Raw genomic sequence first — 22,678 nt, forward strand, 5'->3', positions numbered from 1 at the left:
GTAAACGCGAGACCCAGATCGTGAAAAGGAAATAACTCGGATAGTTAAGATTGAAAGTTAAGAAGCACTGTATACAAGTACTCGAAGGTTATGAATAGCATCTCACCGGTATTGCTCAAGAGGAAAGTTACAACGCTTGCATCTTACCTGTACTCATAAAGTGCTCTAACGTTCAGGAAAACGGAGAGAGGTATGGAAGAAAAATGGTAGGTGTAACATTAAGAGACAAGAAGCGTGTGGAGTGGGTCAGAGAAATTACTCCAGATAATGATATTGTAGAGAAAATGAAAAAGACATGGGCTTGGGCAAGGCATATAGTGCGAAGAGACAATAAACGATGGTCACTTTAGGTAACAATTGGATTGCAAGAAAAGGAAAACATTGCAAGGGGCGACACAAAAGTGGCCGGAAGATACTGAGAAATTCACTATGGTCTAGTGGACACAGCACAGGACTGGGTTAATTCCAGGAATATGATGTCTTTTCCCTGCAGGGTATAATACGGCTGGTGATGATGGTGCACCTGGTCGCGGCCAAAATCTCTGCTAAGATGTCACAACACAGATCTAGCACACACAGAAAACGCTGATGGCAGCTGCCTGCGGTGTACCTTTGGGTTGAATTTTTTTATTCAATTACCCTAAAGGCCCTTTGCGGGCATTCCATAAAGGGGGGGGGGGGGCGGGTTACATAGTTGAGTACAAGACCATATGTTCTACACTTTCAATACAATACCAAATCAAGCACATATAAATGGACAAAATAACAGAGACTGTGGTTAATACGTAGTTCTGCAAACGCGTGAGAAACACATGCTCCATGAGCTTACACAGGCACGACGTAAGGGAAATAGGTCGAAGGCTTTCGATGTTGAGCTTTTTGCCGGGTTTCGGTATAAAAGTGACTCTTGCATGTTTTCATGCCGGCGGAATGTTTGCCCCCTTACAGCACTTGTTCATATATTCTGTTAAAGCCTAGACCGAATCTTCATCCAAATGTCTAAGGATTTTGTAAGTTATTCCGTCCGGCCCCGCCGCCGAGGTCATCCGGAGTTTCTCCATCGCAGCTATCACCTCCGTAGTGGCGATATCCGCGTCTAGTGCCTCATTCTCCGCCCCAATATATCGAGGGGGTGCCTTCCCATCTAGTGTCGTGTTGAGATATTTACCCTTCAAGTCCTCTAGTAGTTCTTCGCCCGTTCCATCATACTGATGTACTACCTGGTTCAAGCCACTCCGAGCCACGGACTTTGCGAGGATTCTTCTTCAAACAAATTGGCGGTCCCATAAGTGTCTGCCGAGTCATTTGTCCTCCCTCTTTTTACTGATTTTATGCGATTGGTCGCTTCATTTTGGTGGATAAAGACGTACACTGTCGCTATTGCTCTGTAATTAATTATTTCGCTCAAAATGGCTTTTTTTAGCATCACAAAATTTCATAACATGGTGACTGCAACCATCCTCGGAAAATTAAAGATCGCAGCAGAAACAGATGTTCTGTGTCTTCTATGGTGCTTATTTTTCCTATGTCTCACCCCTTGCCCTACCTTCCTACCCTTCTAAGTAACCATCCTCAAGCCTCAAATATATCGCTTAGTAATAAAAATACATAAACTCCATGCGCAGACCTGGTTCTCTATCCGGCGACACTGGCCTTCAGTGACATCAAGGCATCAGCAGTCACGAACCTGAAACTCAGGCACTTCAATTGTCAGTGAATCACTAGCAGCTCAGGGCGGAATTCTGCCAGATCCTGCTCTTCCAAGTCCTGTCACACTGCATCCCCGGCAGATGTCTGCCTCTCGAACAGATGACAACTTGAAAGCGGAATTTTTGGTTTGGTTTATATGGTGCAAACTCCGCGGCAACCTATTTTTCCTCCCGGAACTCCACTCCACTCAACATACGTCTTTTGCCGCCCTTTCTTGCCTTTACACCTTGTAACGCCGGTCTACACCGACGTCCGCAATCATGAAACCGGAGCTCTGGCTATTTAGATACCACCTAGCCACAGCCGCTTTCGGCTGGATGCAGCACGAACCTGCACTCGCAACAACCTGCCACCCAAAGAGGTCTTGTAACTGTCGATCCCGGCTAGTATGTGCCTCTCGTCAAACTGGGAACCGGCCAGCGCAATTTTGCTTTCTAGGCAGAAAATCCCCCGACAACTAATTTATTACCGGTAGGAACTGAACACCCCTAAACTTAAGGTGCTTCGAGCAGCTCCTGCTTTTCCGCCTCGCAAAACTGGTCACACCGACGTAAAAAATCGCGGAATCGGACTTCCGGCAATTTATGTAGCAGTCACTCTCAGCTGGGCGCGTCTGGATGCCACCAGATCCTGAGCTATCAATAGTATGCCACCTTTCCATTCCTATCTCGTCCCGGCAGGTTTTCCTCTGGACGTACTACCAATCGGTGAGACGAATAGCTTTTTGTCGGAACATAATTCCGCCATTACGAGAGCGTTTGTGCCTATCCGCATGGTAACACTGGTGTTCATCGACATAAGCAATCATGGAACTAATGCGATTGAAATGCCATCAGCTCACCAGCCGTTACGTGCTGGACGCCATCAGGTCCTGAATTCTTAATTCTGCTACAGTATCAAGTCCTGTCACTCTCCACCTCGGGAGATGTGTGCCTCTCTTCCTACTTTCAACCGCCCAGATACATTTCCGTTCGTTGTGAAAAAAACCTTCCCGACAACTTTTAGAGTGAAAGCTTCACTACGCCGGTAGTTCGAGCCATCCGGTAAACAGTTTCCACCTCGAGAAAAATTTAGAGGTTAAACTTCTGTGTTACACCCTGTGGTTCTCTTGTGACTTTGGGGCATAATTATCTAGGCCACCAACTGTCCCATGACCACTTTCAAGGTCATAGTCAAGGTGAAGCTCACATTCCCTGTTGACCACCATGTGCCTTTGGGGCATAGTCATGTAGGCCGCCAAGCGCCCCATGACGACTGTGAAGGTCAGGGTCACGTGGGTGACGTCAGTGACGTGGAAGTAGAGGGCACTAGAAGGTCAAGGCCCCGTTCCTACATCTAGAAATGGTGGGTCAAGGTGAAGTGATTTGGTGATCGCCATGGGACTCTGGGGCATAGTCAAGTGGCCAGCAAGTGGCCCATGACGTGACTGTGACGTGGAAATAGAGGGCTCTAGAGGGGCGATCGTGTATTAAAAGGGAGCCTCCAGGTTCTTGCCTAGGTTACAACACTGCGCGAGATGGGGGAGGACAATGGAGCGTTGGAAGGCGAAGGCACGTCGGAATGAGGCCCTGAAAAGGCGTGCCGAATTGACCGATGAAGAACAGGATTACGTTTGGAGAAACGCATAACGTGTTTAATCCAAGTTTGACAACGAGCGCAGCCATGTATATGAAGCGTTCGCTCCCTCCAAGGTTAACGAAGGTTAAGCAACCAAATATTTTTTTCTCTGTCGGAACAGAACACCACCTCGTGTTCGGGAGGTACCAGGTTCGACCTCTGGTGCCGCCGGGTACCCACCGGCTTCTCAATGGGTACAAGCTTTCCGCCGGCCTGGTGCTCGACTCATTAGGGTGAAATGTTTGGGAAAGGGTCATAAGTCTCAAGTAGTTGCTCCGATGTGGCAGTGATCAATTCCACCATCGGACAACAAAAACGGCCGCCTTGTGCGGCAAAAGCCTATTATGTGGCCCTTTGTAATACTGACGAACAAACTGATTACCACAAGCTCTATGTACTAGTACTGTTCAAGGCCAATACGTGGGACGTGAGGCCGCGGGCTCCTTTTCCAAGCCACTTACCGTTGAGAAGCCGAGCACCAGGCGGGCTATGGCTTGTACCCATTTGAGAAAACCGGTGGGTGCCCGGCCGACAGTGGGAGTCGAACCAACCACCTCCTGTTGTCGAGGCGGGTGCTCTACCACGAGGCCAAGGCTGCGGTTCGTCCTTACGTGTCCATTTTGCATGCCCCTTTGCTTAGTAATATTGGCCTTCACCAACGTCCGCCTTCACTGGATAAGAGCTCTGAATATTTCATCATCATCAGCAGCAGCAGCCTGACTATACCCACTGCAGGGCGAAGGCCTCTCCCATATTTCTCCAATCAACCCTGTTCTGTGCTAGCTGCATCCACTTGACCCCTGCGAACTTCCTAACCACATCCGCCCACCTAACTTTCTGCCGCCCCCTGCTACGCTTTCCTTCCCTTGGAATCCAGCTTGTTACCCTAAGCGACCATCGGTTATCCTCTCTTCGCACTACATGTCCTGCCCATGTCCATTTCTTCTTCTTAATTTCTACTAGAATGTCGGTAACTTGAGTTATTTCTCTGACCCACTCTGCACGCTTTCTATCTCTTAATGTTACCCCTACCATTTTTCGTTCCATAGCCCTCTGGGTTGTCCTCAACTTAAGTAGAACTCTCTTGGTTAGCCTCCACGTTTCAGCACAAAGGGGAGTACAGGCAAGATGCAACTGTTGTATACTTTCCTCTTGAGCGATACCGGTAAGCTGCTAGTCATAATCTGTGAGTGTTCTCCAAATGCGCTCCATCCCAATCTTATCCTTCTTGTTATTTCCTTTTCATGGTGCGGATCTGCGATTACTACCTGTCCTAAGTAGACATATTCGCCTACTACTTCCAGTACTTCGCTTCCTAATGTAAACTGCTGTTCCTTTCCGAGGCTGTTGAACATTACCTTTGTCTTCTAAATATTGATTTTCAAGCCTACATTTTTACTTTTCCTGTCTAGGTCACCAATCATTATTTGCAGCTCATCCCCCGAGTTGCTTAGCAAGGCAATGTCATCAGCAAGTAGCAGATTACTGAGGTATTCTCCATCTAACCTTATCCCTAACTGGTCCCATTCCAAGTCTCTGAATACTTCTTCTAAGCAATCTGTGAATAGTACTGGGGAGATTGTGCCTCCTTGCCTAACACCTTTCTTTATGGGAATTTTATTACTTTCTTTGTGCAGAACTATGGTCGCTGTGCAGCCACTATATATATCTTCCAGCACTTTCACGTACGGCTCGTCTACCTCCTGATTTTGCAATGCCTGCATCACCGCCCAGGTTGCAACTGAGTCAAATGCTTTTTCGTAATCAATAAATGCTATGTATAAGGGCTGGTTATATTCCGAGCCTTTTTCTATCACCTGATTGATGGTATGGATATGATCGATTGTAGAGTACCGTTTCCGAAAACCTGCTTGATCCTTTGCTTGACTGAAGTCTAAGGTTGTCCTGATTCTATTAGCGATTACCTTAGTAAATACCTTATACGTAACAGACAGTAAGCTGATTGGTCTGTAATTTTAAGGTCCTTAGAGTCCCCTTTCTTATGAATGAGGGTAATGTTTGCATTCTTCCATGGTTCCGGTACCGTGGATGACATCAGGCACTGCGAATACAGGGTGGCTAGCTTTTCTAACACGATATCCCCCCCGTCCTTCAGCAAATCTGTAGTTATCTGGTCCTCTCCAGCTGATTTCCCCCTTTTCATAGTTTCTAATGCTTTCTTGACCTCGTCCTTCGTAACTGGTGGAACGTCTGTTTTTCCCTACCGCCAATCTCCTTACGGTCCTGACTACTTTGGCTACTGTAGAGATCTGTACAGAACTCCTTGGTTACTTTGACTATCTTGTCCATATTCGCGATGACGTTGCCCTCCTTGTCCTTTATCGCATACATTTGGTTTTTGCTATGCCCAATTTCTTCTTAAAATTAAGAAGAATAAATGGACATGGGCAGGACATGTAGTGCGAAGAGAGGATAACCGATGGTCGCTTAGGGTAACAAACTGGATTCCAAGGGAAGGAAAGGTAGCAGGGGGCGGCAGAAAGTTAGGTGGGCGGATGAGATTAAGAAGTTCGCAGGGGTCAAGGGATGCAGCTAGCACAGAACCGGGTTAAGTGGAGAAATATGGGGTAGGCCTTCGCCCTGCAGTGAGTATAGTCAGGCTGATGATGATGATGATAATGAATTTCTTCTTTACCGCTTTAAGGCTTCCCCCGTATTTAAATAGCAGCAAATTACCCGCTTCTCACCGCAAGTCGCTCCAGACTGAATTTGGTGGTCGCGATGGGCCTCTGGGGCATAGTCAAGTGGCCAGAAAGTGGGCCATGACCACTAATAGCCTCCGACACTTTCAGGTCCTGTAGCTCTTTATCCCTGCACGAGCGTACCTCTCGACGTCCTGCCAACCGGATAGCAGATGTTCAGTTTGCATGAAGACATATGCGCTGTAAATAAAGGTTTTCTGTCCAAAGAAAACATCACTATTGTTCCACCGTCCCCATCTAGGTACCTTCCCCTCTCCCTGGAAGCAATAGCCTTCACCGATATCAGCACACACGATACAAAATTCAGGCTACTGGGTCACCAGTGGCTCAACAGCTATTCACGTTGTAAAGCCAGCAGGCAAAGAACGCCCACAAGACTGTAACCTTCCGCTTTTTGTCGCTCTGGTTCCCTGCAGGTATTTTGCCCCTTAAACTATTGGCAACCGCCGACAGCAACTTTCTGCTTGCATGAAGAAAATGCCCTCACAACAGCAGTTTTCCCTACCGAATTCGCCATAACCATCCACTCGCAGCATCCGACCCTTTTCTGGCTCTCCAGATGCCAAAGCTTGTAGTCATCGATATCACCAATGACAGCACCGTACCTAAGACTAGGCAGCGGTGGCGTAGAGGTACAACATCCGCCTGCCATATAAGAGGGCCGTGGTTCGAATCCTGCTGCCGCGCAAGTTTTCACCGGAATAAAGAAAAATCGATGTGTTGATGGAATTGTATCAACAGGTTCGGATGCGACCTGATGCCGGTGAACACCTCTGGCGACGCTATCCCTCACCAGAACAGTAGTTGGCCACCCTGGTACAGTAAAATGCGCAACACCAGTCCAAAATAAATCCAAATCTGATGCTTAATCTAAAAACATAATTATTCACATTTCCTGTGAAGTGTCAATCAGCAATAGGTGGCAACAAGCGAGAAGACGGCACATCACAATGACAGGCTGAAAACTGTTTTAACGGCTGGCCCACAGCGAGGCTACCTCTCACGCCATTGCTGATCTTCAACGCAACATTTCCCGGGACCACAGAGCGATTGCTCCAATCAGTTCCTTGTAGTCGAGGATGACGTGACGATAGGGATGTCGAAGAAGAAAAAACAGAAGACCGTGATCTGCTTGCAACCATAATGAGTGGTGCTCTGGTGACCCGAATCCTCTGGAGCCTTACAAACATCCACTACAAAATCATCCAAGAGGCCGATAGCTCGTGATCGTATCGGAAGGCTTCGGCGGGGTTACGTGTTCGTTTGCTTCGAGACCGTGTTCTAGTCTCGGCTGTTGTCTGTTTGTGTGTGCGACTTGTCTTCAGATTCATGGTAGTTGTGGCTGGTTAGGTATATGCACGATGGGCTGGGGAGGAGCTGAGCGGTGGTACCCACGGGCTCTCGGTCGACGGTCTCGGCGTACGGATGGCATCGAGGCTCCATGCAAGCATGGGATGACGCACCGCGCACCTCCACCAAAATGGTACATGGCGCAATGGAGAAGCCAGCACAACATGGCGAAAGAATGTAAGATGGAGTTCAAAGACTGACTCCGCCTGCACTAGTTTCGCGAACAGAGCACGCTGTCTCTTCATTCCGTATGCCGGCAACCAGCCTGTCTCGGAGGGCACCTTGTAATAAGTCGCCGTAGTCGCACTTTCTGGATAAATGTTTAAGTTCGACAATCAACCCTTCGACGTGCTCACGCTCCTGTTGCCCGCGTCGACTAAATTTGCACCGCTCCGCTATGACGGAACTTTTGAAGCTGTAGTGCTCTTTCAGGAGACCCTTCACTTATGATTTTTCTCCCGGCGTTTCCGGTACTGTGATACTTCTTAGTACTTCAAATGCCTCTGGGTCTATAACTGTCAAGAAGACTTAGAGACGCTTCTCGATTGCTAACTCATTTGCCGTTAAAAAATGCTCAAAGCGCGCTAAGTACGACTCGATGTTTTATATATTGGGGTCGAATTCTGATGTCTTCCCAACTGACGGCAACTTTAAACAAGCACTGAAGTTCGCCACACATCCCTTTCATAGCATTGAAGCCAGATAAGGAATTAAAGTTGAACTGTTTATTAATTTTTAAAGGAGATTCTGTCGATCTGCAGAGGGTCCCCCGGTTGGATGTTGGTGCGCCTACGTGCGCGTCTACGCTTCGTCTTGTCTCGGCTCCGAGTGCCCATCCCCGAGGTGTCTTGTCCCCGTGTTACTCCTCCGAAGCGCAAAGTTCGAGGGGAGAGAATAACTCAGGCGGGGATCGCGGAGCGTGAAGTCTCCGCGTGGTCTTAACGGAGGGGGACGCATAAACAGACCGACCGAGCGAACGTGCTCTTCACGCGGTTCTGCGTGGCGTAAGCACGCTCTCTCGGGCCGTCGCGGTTACAGGAGAGTTGGGTCGTCTCGAGTTATAAACTGTGTGCTGAGGCGTGTATCCACTGGTGTCAATTCATCGGTGTCCAAGGCGCGTTCCTTGTACCATCTCAATTGTTCAATGCTAACGGTTTTTTCGTTTGTCCTTCCAGGAAGATGGGGAATTCTGCTTATAACAGCCATGTTGGTACCAATCATTTCTTTTATATCGAACGGCCCTTCTTATTTGGTGTCTAATGTGGTCCTCGCTCCGAGCTTGAGAAGAACACGATCCCCACACCGGAAGGTCGGCGTCAGACGTTTTTTGTTGCACCGTCTCGCTGTTTCCTCCGGACTATTTTCACAAGAGCTCTTCATGCCGTGGCGCCCCTTGGCCACGTCATGTTGTCTTTGGGCGTCATCGATTTCTTCACTGATAGTTCCGATGTGAAGTTCCACACCCATTTTCGGGATGTAGCCGTGCATTAGCCAAAATGGGCTTTCTTTGCCCTGGCGATGTTTCGTGACGTCGATGGCGAATGCAGCCTTGGGTTGTCTTTTTTCTAGGTTTCAGACTTGTTTATGAGCTTTCATAGAACGTGTTTCAAGGTTCCCACCATTCTTTCAATCAGTCTGTTTGACTTTAGCCAGTACGGAGGTGAATTCTTAGTATATGGTGGATTTCCACTGTCCGCCTGCTCACGAAGCCCCTTTCTTGATCCGTAATAACACAGCGACGTAGGGTGACCTTCTCCAGGTGAGTGCCGGGTGCGCCGTGTTGCAAAGCGGTCCGGATAGGCACGCGCTGCCGCTTTCTCGCTATTTCGTGGACTGTTTTGCAGTGTGCAAGGTCATGCTTCTACTTTACTCTGCCTTCAGGTGCTTCAGGAATACAGCATTGCACCACCTGGTAAGTGCCAGCTTTGCTTTGTCCTTCCGGCGATCACTGCGTAGTGTTCAGCTGCTTTGAGGCTTGTAAACAATAGTGACAGCACCGAACTCTGTGTTTAGTAAGCGTCAATACTGCAATAGTAATGTTAGATGTGCACCTGAGCTTTCTAGACTGAAATGGTAATTTCTTCCCTGCCTATCTCGTCTGCGTAGTGAGTTGAATGTGCTCCAACGAAGTTGTTTTTTTTTTGCAGTATACGCTAAATACAAAATTTTGTGATAAAATAGAAACACAAGATTTGCCTATTGTGAAGATGACTACTTTAAAGTGAGTTAAACCGAATCGTGCAAAGCCTATATCAGTTTTCCTTGTCAGCTAAATCGCTATCCCTCTCTAGCATCGGAAACCGCAAAACTCGTACTCAACCACATTAAGACCTGTGAAAAATAATGACAACACCTGAAGTGTGTTTATTACGCGTCAGTAAGGTAATAATAATATTAAATGTGAACGTGTATTTTCTGGACTGCGATGCTAACTTCCTCTCTGGTTAGCTCGTCTGTTTGGTATTTTATGGGCTGCAGCGCAGTACTTTTTTGGTTCTCGAACTGCGCAATTCTGTAACGATTGTGACGATTATTTTGGAGTGATCGAAACAGAAAGATGCAACGCGTATATTTGTCTTTCCTTGTTTTTCAAGTTAAAAAAAGTTGGCACGACGCGCTGAATCATTGAATATAACCGCTGATACCAAAATTGTTCTCCTTACAGATCTCAATTGCATACTGCAATGCAGTTGTTCCAATCATCTTTAAATCAAGCTGGCTTCTGAAGTGCTATCAGTGACAGCAGTCACTGTGAACATTTTTTTCTACTTGTGGCAACTATTCATCACACCACTTCTACATGGTACTCTTGTAGCATAATTACTGTTGGGAATGTGTAAATAAATGCTGGTGCCTTTCTTCTTAAATTTTGTTTTATTGCAGCGTAGACTAGCATTGTAATTTTTCTATTACCATTGGCGCTAGAGGAGCAGTCATGCAGTTTTTCGAGCCATGCGCAATTTCTTGAAACTGCCTGACATAAAACGCCATATAGAGTTGGTGTTATTGCCTAACAAGTATCATGATCACCTGTTATGCTTAGTGGTTGTCGGTCTTACAAGTAAGCATGCTGAATATGCACGATTCATGCTTAGGAACGGTTATCACGCTAGCGAATAACAGCGCTCCCGCCCCGCGCCGACATTCGTACCCGTGCGACCTGTGCGCCTCGACCCTACGTCAGTGGCGCCCTCAGCGAGGAGAGCGGCAGCGCCGCACAACTTTACCCGACGGCGCCGCTCTATTGTTCGCGCGGCGCGTTGACAGGCATAGAATATAAAGGAGGCTATGGTCAATGCGATGCTTGCATCCGTGAGCGTCTGCAGGCGGTAGTCGTACCCTGGGAGCACGTACTACTACATTCTTTTTTCCTGGGACGCTTAATGAAGCTCAAGGAGGTGCTTGTATCCTGAGCGTCTGTAGGCGGTAGTCACAACTCGAGAGAACGTACTACTTCGTTTCTTTTTCCTTGCAAGTTGAACTAATGCACCGCTTGCTTGCTTCCATCCGTCCGTGCCGCCCGCTCGGTTACTCGCTTGCTCGCTCCATCCGCCATCAGCCGTTGCATACGCAGGTGCGTAGATCACCTCGTCGCCAGTTTTAACGTCAGCAGCAAGTCATGCTAGGGAGTAAACTGCTTTATTCAGTTTTGGCGACCACATATACTCATGTGTGACGTCGCATTAGTCGGGCGCAGCGATTGTCACGACTTTCTATACATTCCGGCGTTTTAGCCGACGTGCTGCGTTATCACAAATACAAATGGGAAAAGAAAATCAAAGCAGTGCAGAGGCAACGTATTCTGGAAATGAACGGCGGCGCAACACGGAAACGGACACAGACAAGAAGGGGACACCACCTGTTGAGCCGCCGTTCAATTCCATCATGCACCAACTCGCCCCCCAGGCCGTTATTCTGCAGCGCATTCACACACAGGACTCTAGACATCGAAAATACACCAGTAAAGTACTGTTCGAAACGTTTTACAAGATATCCTTGGAATCCAGCTTGTTACCCTAAGCGACCATCGGTTATCCTCTCTTCGCACTACATGTCCTACGAATATGAAGAGGAAATTCCTTTTGCTCACCGCTACGCGCGCTGCGTCTCTAACGGCGATCAATTTGAAAGTCATCGTCTCCTGTGCCCGAGCAACTGGAGGCGTTTCTAGCTTATACGAGCGCCGTCTGTCTGCGTTGTAAGCTGTTACCCGACATTGTACAGGGCGTAGTGAAGCTACCTGTCCGCTTGTTCTGGCAAACTTCTTGCTCTTATGTCATCCTTGCTAGCACACTTGTGCACCCCTGATCTTACACCCGAGAACAAAGAGCCAGAACTCTCCTTTTGATCCACTTTATATTCAGTTTCGTGAACATTCCACTGCGCTCTGAGCTCTGCCTAAAACCTGCGTATATAGACTTGTATATAGATACGATTTTTTTAAAAGAACTTCTCTGAACCAAAAACTGACGCACCTGGTTAACATGCATGGGTTCTGCAAAGTCAGCACTGCGCCCTGAGCTCTGCCTAAACACTGCGTATATAGACTTGTATATAGAAACAATTCTTTTGAAACAGCTTGTCTGAACCAAAACCTGACGCACCCTTGTTAACACTCATGGGTTCTGCAAAGGCAGCAATGATCTAGCTCTTTTATGACCCCGCCGGGGTGGCGCAGTGGTTACGGCGCTCGACAACTGTTCCCAAGGACGCGGGATCGAATCCCGGCCTCGGCGGCCGCTTTTCGATGGAGGCGAAAAGCAAGGCGCCCGTGTGCTCTGCGATGTCAGCGCACGTTAAAGAACCCCAGGTGGTCGAAATTTCCGGAGTCCTCCACTACGGCGTCTCTCATAGCCTGAGTTGCTTTGGGACGTTAAACCCCACAAACCAACCAACCAACCAGCTCTTTTATGCTCAGGATCGCAGATCTCTGGCAAATTGTCAAAGTAAGGTAATCGACTTCCTTCTAGCAGAAGCGGCACTTACTTAAAAGAATTGTCAACCCGCTGCATGAATACATTAACAAGCATCTTGCATGTGTTCTAGGCCCTCTTCTATGGTCATTGCAATAAGAGGGCAATTACTCACCGGAATCCATGCAAACGCAGCAATACGGTTGCACAAAAAATCTATGCAGCTTTCTCAGAAGCTTCGTAATTAAAGAAAAATTCGTCCTGGCCCGGGGATCGAACCAGGGAACACCGCCTCAGCGGAACACCGGTCAGCAGAGTAGATGGTAGGGTGAGAGCAAACTGATAAATAACTCCAAATGGGAAAGTTGTTGGTGAAATATATGAAGCATTTCCCCAAGGTGTTGTAGATTTCTAATAAGAGAATATTACTCGCTGAGATAAACCCACGCACAGCCATACGGCTACGAAGGAAAGCTATACACCTTTCTCAGAAGCTTCGTAGTTGAAAAAAATTCGTCCTGGCTCGGGGTTCGAACCAGGGACCACCGCCTCAGCAGAACATCGATCAACAGAATGCATGGTAGGGGAACAGCAAACTGATTAACTCGTAAAGGGAGAGGTGTTGGTCAAATATTTAGAGGAATCCCCCAAGGTGTTGTAGATATTTAATAAGGGAGTATAACTCGCTAAGATAAACCCTTGCACGGCCATACTGCTCCAAAGGAAAGCTATACAGCTTACTCAAAAACTTCGTAGTGAAAGAAAAATGTGTGGTTGCCAGTGAGTAAATATTCCCTTAATACAAACCTACTCCGCTTTGAGGGATTCGTCTAAATATGTGAACGCCTTTCCCACGTCAAGTTATCGACCAATTTGCACTCGCCCTGCCATCTGCTCTGCTGACCGCTCTGATTAGCTCACTTGGTAGATCGACTGCCCAGGAAAAGCGGTGGCCCCGGGTTCGATCTCGGCCAGGACGTTTTATTTACTTACGAAGTTTCCAAAGAAGCTCTAAAGCTTTCCTTTTTAGCCGTACGGCTGCGCTTGGGTGGATGTCAAAGCATAATTACTCCCTTATCAGAAATATACTGCACCTTCGGGGATTCGAGTAAATATTAGACCTTCTACTGTGATTATGGGCAACAGAATGCCGTTTATGTAGACAATAGCCACTGTTTATCGTAGCGAAGCCATTAGGGCGTTGATCATTCCTAGTAATACAACCGTTATCTTGGCGAAGCTAGAAGGTATTCTAACAAATTTTGTAATGGCCGAATCTAGTAAGGAACGCACTAACGTGTGTCAATTGTTCGGTCATAGGCATTTGGTAATAGCCTGACGCAAGATCTAGGCTCGAAAAAAAAGCATTTGCCCCTCCGGTCGAGTTGATGCTAAAAAACTAGCGGCTTCCAGTCCTTTTTCACCCTACTGAGGGCACAGTATTCCACACAAGGCCCTTGCACGTCTCTCGTTCTTTACTCCATACACTATAGTTCTTCGATAACTCAATCGGAAGTCTACAATTCTAGTCTGTTCTTCAGTTATGCATTTATTATCTGCGCGTTAAATTTATCGGTACCGATAGGAACAAAATTTGACTGGTTCCAGGTTTTACAGCCAAATGCTTATTTAAGCGGTACTCTTGCAGCCAATTTCAGAAACAGTGATTGCGGAGCAGTCCCAATAAACGCAAAAACTAGTCTTGAATTGGGCTTGTTGTGTGGAATACATACTTATAATCGACAGCGCGAATAGACACGGACGAACAAACAACAACAGGACCGGCGCTGACTACCAACAGATTTATTGAAAGCGGGGAGCAGCTTATAAACGCACGCCATAACCCACTTGACATCGCGAGAGCAAGAGGAACAAAATTATCAATCAAGAAAAGTCATCTAAAGGCCCTTATCTGAAACGGTTGAACTTCGCTACACAGCTAAACGTATCCTGAGCCGACCCACACATTGATAATAGTGTTCAAAGAATGGGACAACGTGTTACCAACGATACCAAAACACCGCACAAGCGCAGTCAAAAACCACGATCTATGCAAAAGCAGTCAAAAGTAAAAACCACAATAGAACTAGCAAAGGAAAAAAAAAACCACAAGTAGCGAAAGCTCAACGATCGAACCAAAATCAGAGTCAAAAGAAAAAATAATAAAACAAAAGAACAGACAAGCTCAACGAGTTAAGCAAAACAAGATTCAAAATTGAAAACAACAACAGTACTAACAGGGAAAAAAAAGAGCGAAAGCTGAGTCAAACCGGAAGGTGCCGGATCAGCAGCCAGGGACACAACCGTAAAAAACAGTTAAGCAAGGACAGTGTCAAAACTACAGAGCAGAAGCGGGAACAGCTCTAACAGTGTTCTAAAAAATCCAACTCCTTGTCCGACAGAAACACTGAAGGTTTGCGTTTATAAGCTCCTCCTCGCTTTCAATCATTCTGTTGGTAGTCCTCGCCTGCTATGTTGTTATTTGTTCGTCCGTTCCTATTCGCGCTGTCGATTATTAGTAAACACGAAGAGCTGCTCGAACTCTGCGCGCGCCTCAAGAATATCATTTGTGGCTAGTTTAATCACCTTGCTCGGCACCTTGAGGCCTTTAATGCTGTGTCGGACGTAACCACTCTTGGCGGCACATCATCCGGGTAACAAATTCTGCTCGTGCGATCCGCCTGCTCTCTGCTGCTGAGGTGGTAATTGTAAATGTTCATTATAAGGACGAATGTTTTGTTAGTAGTAAGGTTAGTACCTTCAAAATGAAGTTTTGTTAGTGCCTTCAGTGCTGAGCAAACAGTGCAGTTACAATGCTCGATTATCATGTCGGTCCAGCGCAACTCGATGAGAGCGTCCTCGCATGGCGCTCTACCTATGGCGTACAACGTCACAAATCCCATGCATTATATTCGCGCCTTTGTTGTTTCCTTTGCCAAAAGGTATACAGGTGATGCGAGATCTCTAATTTTAATGGTGTCGTCACTATTTCCAGCGTTCGTGTGCTCCTCAAAAATCCGCACCGTGCCCATCCGCCTGCCAGTCATGACGCGAGACTGCCGGGCGAAATGTTTATTCAGAGGTATGGGTACGTACTGTGACGCGTGAGGCAAGACCAGCAAGGAAATTTTCACTGTAGCTTGGCCGACCGCGGAAAGCGATGCTTCCGTTTCCACACGGCGTAACATGTTCCCAGTCGTAGCCCCAAGTAGTGAGGGAGTGGTCAAGTTTGTGTAAGCGATTATGATATTGTCTGCACCCTTTTTCTAGAGTGTAAAACACAGACAACCGATATGAATGTTCGCTTCCATAACGCAGTCGTTTGCTTTCGCCATCAAACAGCAGTTTTTGGCCTTTATAGCAGATCGAATATGAGTACCCATCACACCTTGAGCGAAGCATGCGGCTTGCTGCTCTTTATATTGTCAACTGGAGTTCATGAGGTTCTTATATGGCACCTGGAAGAAAAGGACGCTGAAGTTGGCTCACGCGCTGTGTGCGGAACTCTGGCTGCTGGTACAGCTTCTCCCTGTCGTTTAGTAACGTCTAGCCCTGTTGTCCGTGATCTAATTTGGAAGACGTGCTGGGTATCAATCCCGGTATATGTGCCGCACACCTCCACATGCCCAGGAATCAACTCCTGTTCCAGTCGACACCCCTGTGCACCGTGCTAGTCGGAGGAATCAAGGCCTGCCCAATGAGCACGGGCCGTTGGAGTTCAGCACCGCAGCCGCCCATCGACCTGCCATGCAAGCTCCAGGTTACTACACCTTGCAGAACCCACGACTGCATCAGCCCTTCCACAGCAGTCAGACTGAAGACGTTGAAGACTGGCTCGTCCAGTTTGAACGGGTCTCCTCATTTAATCAGTGTGACTACGCCTCGAAACTTAGAAACGTCTTCTTCTGCCTGGAATATGGCACTCATACTTGGTACGAGAACCGAGAAGCCGCCCTAACATCATGACAAAAGTTCTTATGACGCATCCTTCAAACCTATACCAGCGCGGATCGGCGTGGTCGGCAAAATCGCGCAGAAAGGGCTTTATAGTGTCGCATGCAGGTGCCGAACGAGACAGCAACGGCGTAAGTGAAGGACATGACCAAGCTCTTCCGATGATCTGACCCTGCCATGCCTGAAGACAAAAAGGAGCGCCACCTCATGCGCGGCGTTAAAGAACAACTGTTCGCTGGTCTCGTATGTAATCCACCGAGCACAATAGCCGGTTTTCTTGCGGAAGCGGTCAAAATGCTTCAGCAGAGGTCTACCACCAACGATAGGCCGGTACACGCCGCTTTGGTTGCAGAGCCGCTTTCGGCCTTCGGGGCCACCCACAATATACGCAGGATCATCCGCTCAGTTTTACGCGATAGCTCCAGATGCTTTTCGGTGCTCGCCAGCCGATGGCCGGCTCTATGTCATTGTCCGCGAAGAGCAAGCATTGAGGCCTTCCGCAACGTCTGCTTATCCGCCACCCTTTCCCACAGAGTAGCACCGGCCAACTTATGCAGATATGTTGTGATGTCCTGCGGCTGTTTCGATGCCATTACAGCCACCTGACCAAGGCTCACTGTATGTCGCACAAACTGAGCCGTACATCGACAACCGACGACCACCCCAGCGGAAGGCGGACCTGTGGCGCGCTCCAAATCACATGCGCCTGTGCTTTCATCATGGGAAACCAGGTCATCTGTATCGCCAGTGCCCCTATCGACACCTGGGACTGCACGGACTTCCCATCGACATGCGTAGCCCTCCAGTAGGCCAACGACCTCATGAGATTGAGGAATACTTAGCCCAGCCCTTACAAAAAAGCTTAATGAGTTTCTGATTAAAGGTTAATTACATTTCTCATCATGCACATTAACATTTCTATACATTTTCTTAATGCATTTTTAATGAGTTTCACAAGAAAGTTGGCACCGTGTTACTGGTTGGTACCTAATGTGTGCATTTCTTGTGTGTTGTTCATGAGTGTTGACCAATGAGCGCCTGATGGCTTTCACTTTTGGATAAAAGGTAAAAGGTAAAACGTAGCGAAGCACCTCAACTACATTAAAAAAAGCTAAAAAATGAAAAAAAAATAAAAAAACTGCACCTCTGGCGCGATTCGAACTCGGTACAACTTACTCCGTAGCTTTCTACGAAAAGCTAACCACTCGGCCACTCGGGGAACTGGTAAAGTTGGTAACGTATTTGCTTCTTATGTCTGGACTGCATTCATAAGATTGGGACTTAATGTTTCGAAGCATGTTGCGAAGTGTACAGGCCATTGCGGCTGCTCTAGCAATTACAACTTCTTGACCATTAGAACTTGCATCTATGTTCTGGATACCTATGCGCAATATTTTGTCCACTGGACTCATTTTAACATGTCGAGTTTGGCATCACTGGCAAATTTATCAGCGCTGGCTCTTCGGTGGTTGCTACCTTGGGCGTAATTTTCGCTGAACACGGAGCTGTAGCACGAAACTTTAAGGAGAAAAAGTGCGACCAAGCTTCAATACCGGAAAGCGCAGCAGCGCCAACACTATTTTACTGGTAACTAAATCTTATTTGTATCTAAACATTTCGGGAAGCGATGCGATGACTGAGGGCTCGGCTAATGTATACGCAGAGCAAGAAGGAGCTCGAAAGCTTAAGAAACACGCAAAATATCATGCATTATAAAGAAGGCATTGCTTCTCGTGCCCTGGTCGCGCACATGCTCCCAGGACGGTCCAGTTCCGAGGCAACGCACGGCTCGGGTTACGTCCGCGCGTCGTCGTCGGCGCAGGCAGGGTACCCGTGCTGGTCTTTCCGAAGCGGCCTGCTCGCAGGTGCAAGGAGGCATTGGAAATGGAGCGGCCGTGCGTCCGTTTGCTTGGAGGCGGTGTAGCAGTGCGTCGGTTCGCGTACACAACAATATCCTTGCCCGTAACACCCTAAAGCATATTGTCCAAACATAACCCCCCTTCGCTTCGCAAGAAGTGATTTGCAATGGCACAAATACCCAAGACTCAGGGTGTAAGCGTGTTTTGAATGAAACAAATGTCCAAAAAGTTGTTTTTGTTTTTACAATGCATGCTACACAGAAATGAAAACATAGTAAAGTATATACATTCGCTTAGTGATGTATACTTTCTCTCATTTGAGAAAGTCAATTTATTTCCACATTAGCTCCTATACAAAAATACTGTGTTTTCCAAGCACAAAACTTCTTGCGTAATCTCAAATGAAAGTCTGTTGCGGATCTCATGTTAAAACACATAAAAGTTGTTTCTTAGGCAACATCCTACATATGCTAAACAGAAATGCAAATTGAAACCCATTCGCAGCACGAAATGCAAACATAGGGCTCTGAAAGTGTGCAGTTAACAAGGAAAGAATATATATTCACTTAGTGATGCATACTTTTCCTCATTTGAGAAAGTAAATGTATTTCCACATTAGCTCCTACCCAAAAATACTGTTGCGTTTTCCAAGCACAAAACTTCCTTGTGTGATCACAAAGGAAAGTCTGTTGCGGATCTGATGTTAAAACACATCTAATCTTGAATCTCCTTTGAGTGGTTGATGACTCATCAAAAACACATTACGTTCGTAACAGAAATCCAATATCTATTTTTGTAAGGGAGCAGCGCATGGCGCCAAATTCCCAGTGGCAGTCACGCTCCCCGTCCCCACGCCGACCATTGCCGCAGCCCAGATCCTCCTGGATGGTGCAGCGACGATCGCCAAGACCCCGTCGGGAAAACTAAAGACAGTGACCTCCGGGGGTGAGGCCGCTTGCAATCGACCTGCCAGAGACCCCCGACAACAAGACCTGTGAGCGACCACGATTTTAGGTCACCGACGACACTTCCTGCGCTTGAAGATTGATTCTCGCTGGACATACCCGTAGTTCTCGACGTCTATAAGGTTAGCGCATTGGTGGACACTGGCGCTGATTTTTTCATTTCAATCGGAAGCTAGCGGCACTTAGAAAACTATTGAATCCATGGTCTGGCACGCAGAATCGCACCACTGGTGGACATGTTGTAACTCCGAGGGCCTATGCAGAGCAAGAGTTCAAATTGGCAGCTTCACGTTCGTTGTCAGCTACATCGTTATACCCGACTACTCCCGGGACTGTGTCCTTGGAGTTGATTTTCTCCCGGAGTACGGATCTATTGTTGACCTCCGGAAGCGCACAGTGGCATTTTCGACCTAGAAGGCTGCTGATACTGACAGCGAGAATCGCCAATGCCGAGCCGCCCTTCGAATTTCCGCCGAGATCGTTTCGATTCCGCCACACGGCCGTTTTTTTTGTAACTGTTACCTGCGACGAACTGCGTGACGGGCCTGCGGCGACTGTCTTTTTTGATCACCCACGGCATCTGTACAGCGCGCCGCCTCATTCACCTCCGCGACGGCAGGCCTGAGCTCCTGGCGACTAACTTCACTAACGTCACTAACGAACCCTGGAATCATTTTCGTGCTACTGCCATCGCATTTGCCAACTCCTTAGGGGCTGTTTCACAATGCTCTACGTTTGGAGCTATTGTGCACCTGCCCCTTGACCGTCTTGACGTAAGTCCGCATCTCTCGGAAACACAGAAGCATGATGTACGTGCCCTCCTACTAGAGTACAGCGCTTGTTTCGCGCCCTCATCGAAAGTACGGCAAACGCCTATTGTGAAGCACCGAATCATTACTCCCGACGACCCCCGCCCTATCGGTCAGCTATCCGCCAGCAGCCGTACCGTATCTCAACGACGGAACGTGAAGTGATTCAGACACAGGTTCAGGAGATGCTTTGTGATGGCGTCATACAACCATCCAACAGCCCGTGGTCTTCCCCTATCGTGCTGGAAAGGAAAAAGGATGGGACCCTTTGCTTCTGTGTTGACTATCGAAAGTTGAACGACATAACTAAAAAAGAAGTCTACCCGCTGCCCCGTAGCGACGATTCGCTCGATAGGCTTCGTCGCGCCCAGTACATCTTCTCAATTGACTTGAAGAGCAGGTACTTGCAGATTGAGGTTGATAAGCGGGACAACGAAAAAACAGCTCTCGTAACCCCATAAAGTCTGTATGAGTTTAAAGGGCTGCCTTTCGGCCTATGTTCAGCGCCGGCTATTTTCAGCGCATGAACCACACGGTCCTCTCTGGCCTCAAATGGCAATTTGTTTTGTTTACCTCGATGATGTCGTCATGTTCTCTGAAACCTTTGCCGAACACCTTCAACGCCTGCGCACAGTGTTAGACGCCCTTCGGTCAGCTCACCTGATGCTAAAGTCCGAGAAGTGCCACTTTGGCTACAAAGATTTGAAGTTGCTCAGTCGTCTCGTGAGCGCCGCTGGCATGAGGCCAGACCCCAACCAGACTTCTGCTGTCGCCACATTTCCCGTTCCTGCAACCAAGAGAGGTTTGATACGCTTCCTGTGTCTCTTCGGGTACTATACCGCCGCTTCATCGCTGATTTTTCCAAGGGCGCCGCCCCCGTGACTCGCCTCACGCGCGATGATACACAGTTCGTGTGGAGCGCAGAGCAACACGAGGCTTTTGCGGAGCTGCGCAGACGACTGCACACCCCTGTTCTTGCGCACTTTCAGGAACGCGCTGATACCGAAGTCCACACCGACGGCCTCGGCGCTGTACTCGATCAACAACAAGCTGGCGTCGAAAAGGTCATCGCGTATTCCAGCCGCACGCTCTCCCGCGCTGAGACCAACTATTCCACGACGGAAAAGGAATGCCTTGCGGTTGTGCGGGCAGCCATAAAAATTTGGCCTTACTTCTGTAGCCATCCGTTTAATGTGGTCAACGACCATCATTCTTTGTGCTGGCTGGCCCATCGCGACACATCGGGGCACCTAGCCTAAGTTCACCATTGTGTATAAATCTGGCCAGAAGCACGAAGATGCTGACGCGCTGTCGCGCGCATCCGTCGGTTTAGTCGATAAGAGCACGGACGACGAGAGCGGTTTTCATGGACTGGTGAGTGCCTAGATCACCCGGACCGTCGACCTTTCATTGATTACCTGGAGGGTCACGCTGCTGATATCCCTCACCAATTCGCTCGGAACCTGTCTGCTTTCTGTCTCCGGAATGGCTTTCTATTCAACCAGAACTCTAGCACTGTTGGCTTAGCGTACCTCCTCGTAGTGCCGGCTGACCTCCGTGCCGGTATCCGTTTTGCTTGCCATGATGAGCTCACCTCTGGCCACTTGGACTTTGTACGCATAGTCGCCCGAGTTCGTCTAGCCTATTATTGGCCTGAACTTGCTGACGCCGTTTATCGCTATGTCAGAGGCTATTCTATTCGAAAGGCGCCGCCTCTCAAGCCAACGGGTTTGCTCCAACCTACTCCGCCTCCCGGACGCCGTTTGATCAAATCGGCGTCGCTCTTCTGGGCCCATTTCCGGTGACATCGGCCGGTAACAAATGGTTTATAGTTGCGACCTATTATCTCACACGGTATGCGGAAACCAAGGCGGTGCAGCCTGGCACGTCATTGGAGATCGCCCAGTTGTTTATGCAGAAACTTGTACTGCGCCATGGCGCAACACCCCAAGACATCACCGATCGATGCACGGCGTTTACGGCACAACTTATGCACGACGTATTTGAGCTGAGTCACACGAGCCATCGCAAAACCACTGCCTATCGCCTACAGCCGAATGGACTCACGGAGAGACTCAATAAAACCATCATTGACATGATTGCACATAATCTGGGACGAGATTTTCCCCAACGTGACATATGCCTACAACACTTCCATCCAAGAGACGACGCGTTTTACGCCATTTCGCCTGCTCTACGGACGCAACGTTCAGACGATGTTGGGCGCCATGCTTTCATGCTGCACTGATCATCATCCGCTCCCGACAGACGCCGAACAGTCTGCCCACCGAACCGAGGAAGCACGTCAGCTTGCCCGCATTCACATTCAACAACAGCAGGGCAAGAATGCGCGTCGCTACAAAACCCGTCATCGACACGTCACAAACCAACCTGAAGAGCAAGTTTGGGTGTGGACACCGGTGCGCCGGCCCGGCTTGTCTGAAAAACTAATGTCGCGTAACTTTGGACCTTACGTAATTCTTCGCCGTGTTACGGAAGTGACATACGAAGTCCTTCCAGCGGGTACTGCAGGGGAGCCCCCGCGTCGGCAAGCACGCTCCGAGGTGGTGAACGTTGTACGCATCAAGCTATATTTCACGCGATAATGTACAGTGCTTGTTTCTTTGTCGTGTAGGGCACCTTACCCCACAGCCGTTATCTATTCTGCTCCTGTTCTGGTCCTTTTGTTTTCGCTTTGCATCACCCATCGCTCGCGCTCAATCTCAGCTTTCGTATTTTTTAGGAAGGGGAGTAATGTCACCTGGTGTTCCTCAGGTT

At 48.2% G+C, this 22,678-nt stretch overlaps 1 pseudogene; it reads right to left on the reverse strand.

Moving 5' to 3' along the window:
• Positions 1 to 7,589: 7,589 nt before the first annotated feature.
• Positions 7,590 to 21,521, reverse strand: LOC146187852 (uncharacterized; annotated as a pseudogene).
• Between the last annotated feature and the right edge of the window lie 1,157 nt (positions 21,522 to 22,678).

This window comes from Amblyomma maculatum, chromosome 5 (assembly GCF_055883805.1).
Source record: "Amblyomma maculatum isolate TAMU_Amacu chromosome 5, ASM5588380v1, whole genome shotgun sequence".
Taxonomy (NCBI): Eukaryota; Metazoa; Arthropoda; class Arachnida; order Ixodida; family Ixodidae; genus Amblyomma; species Amblyomma maculatum.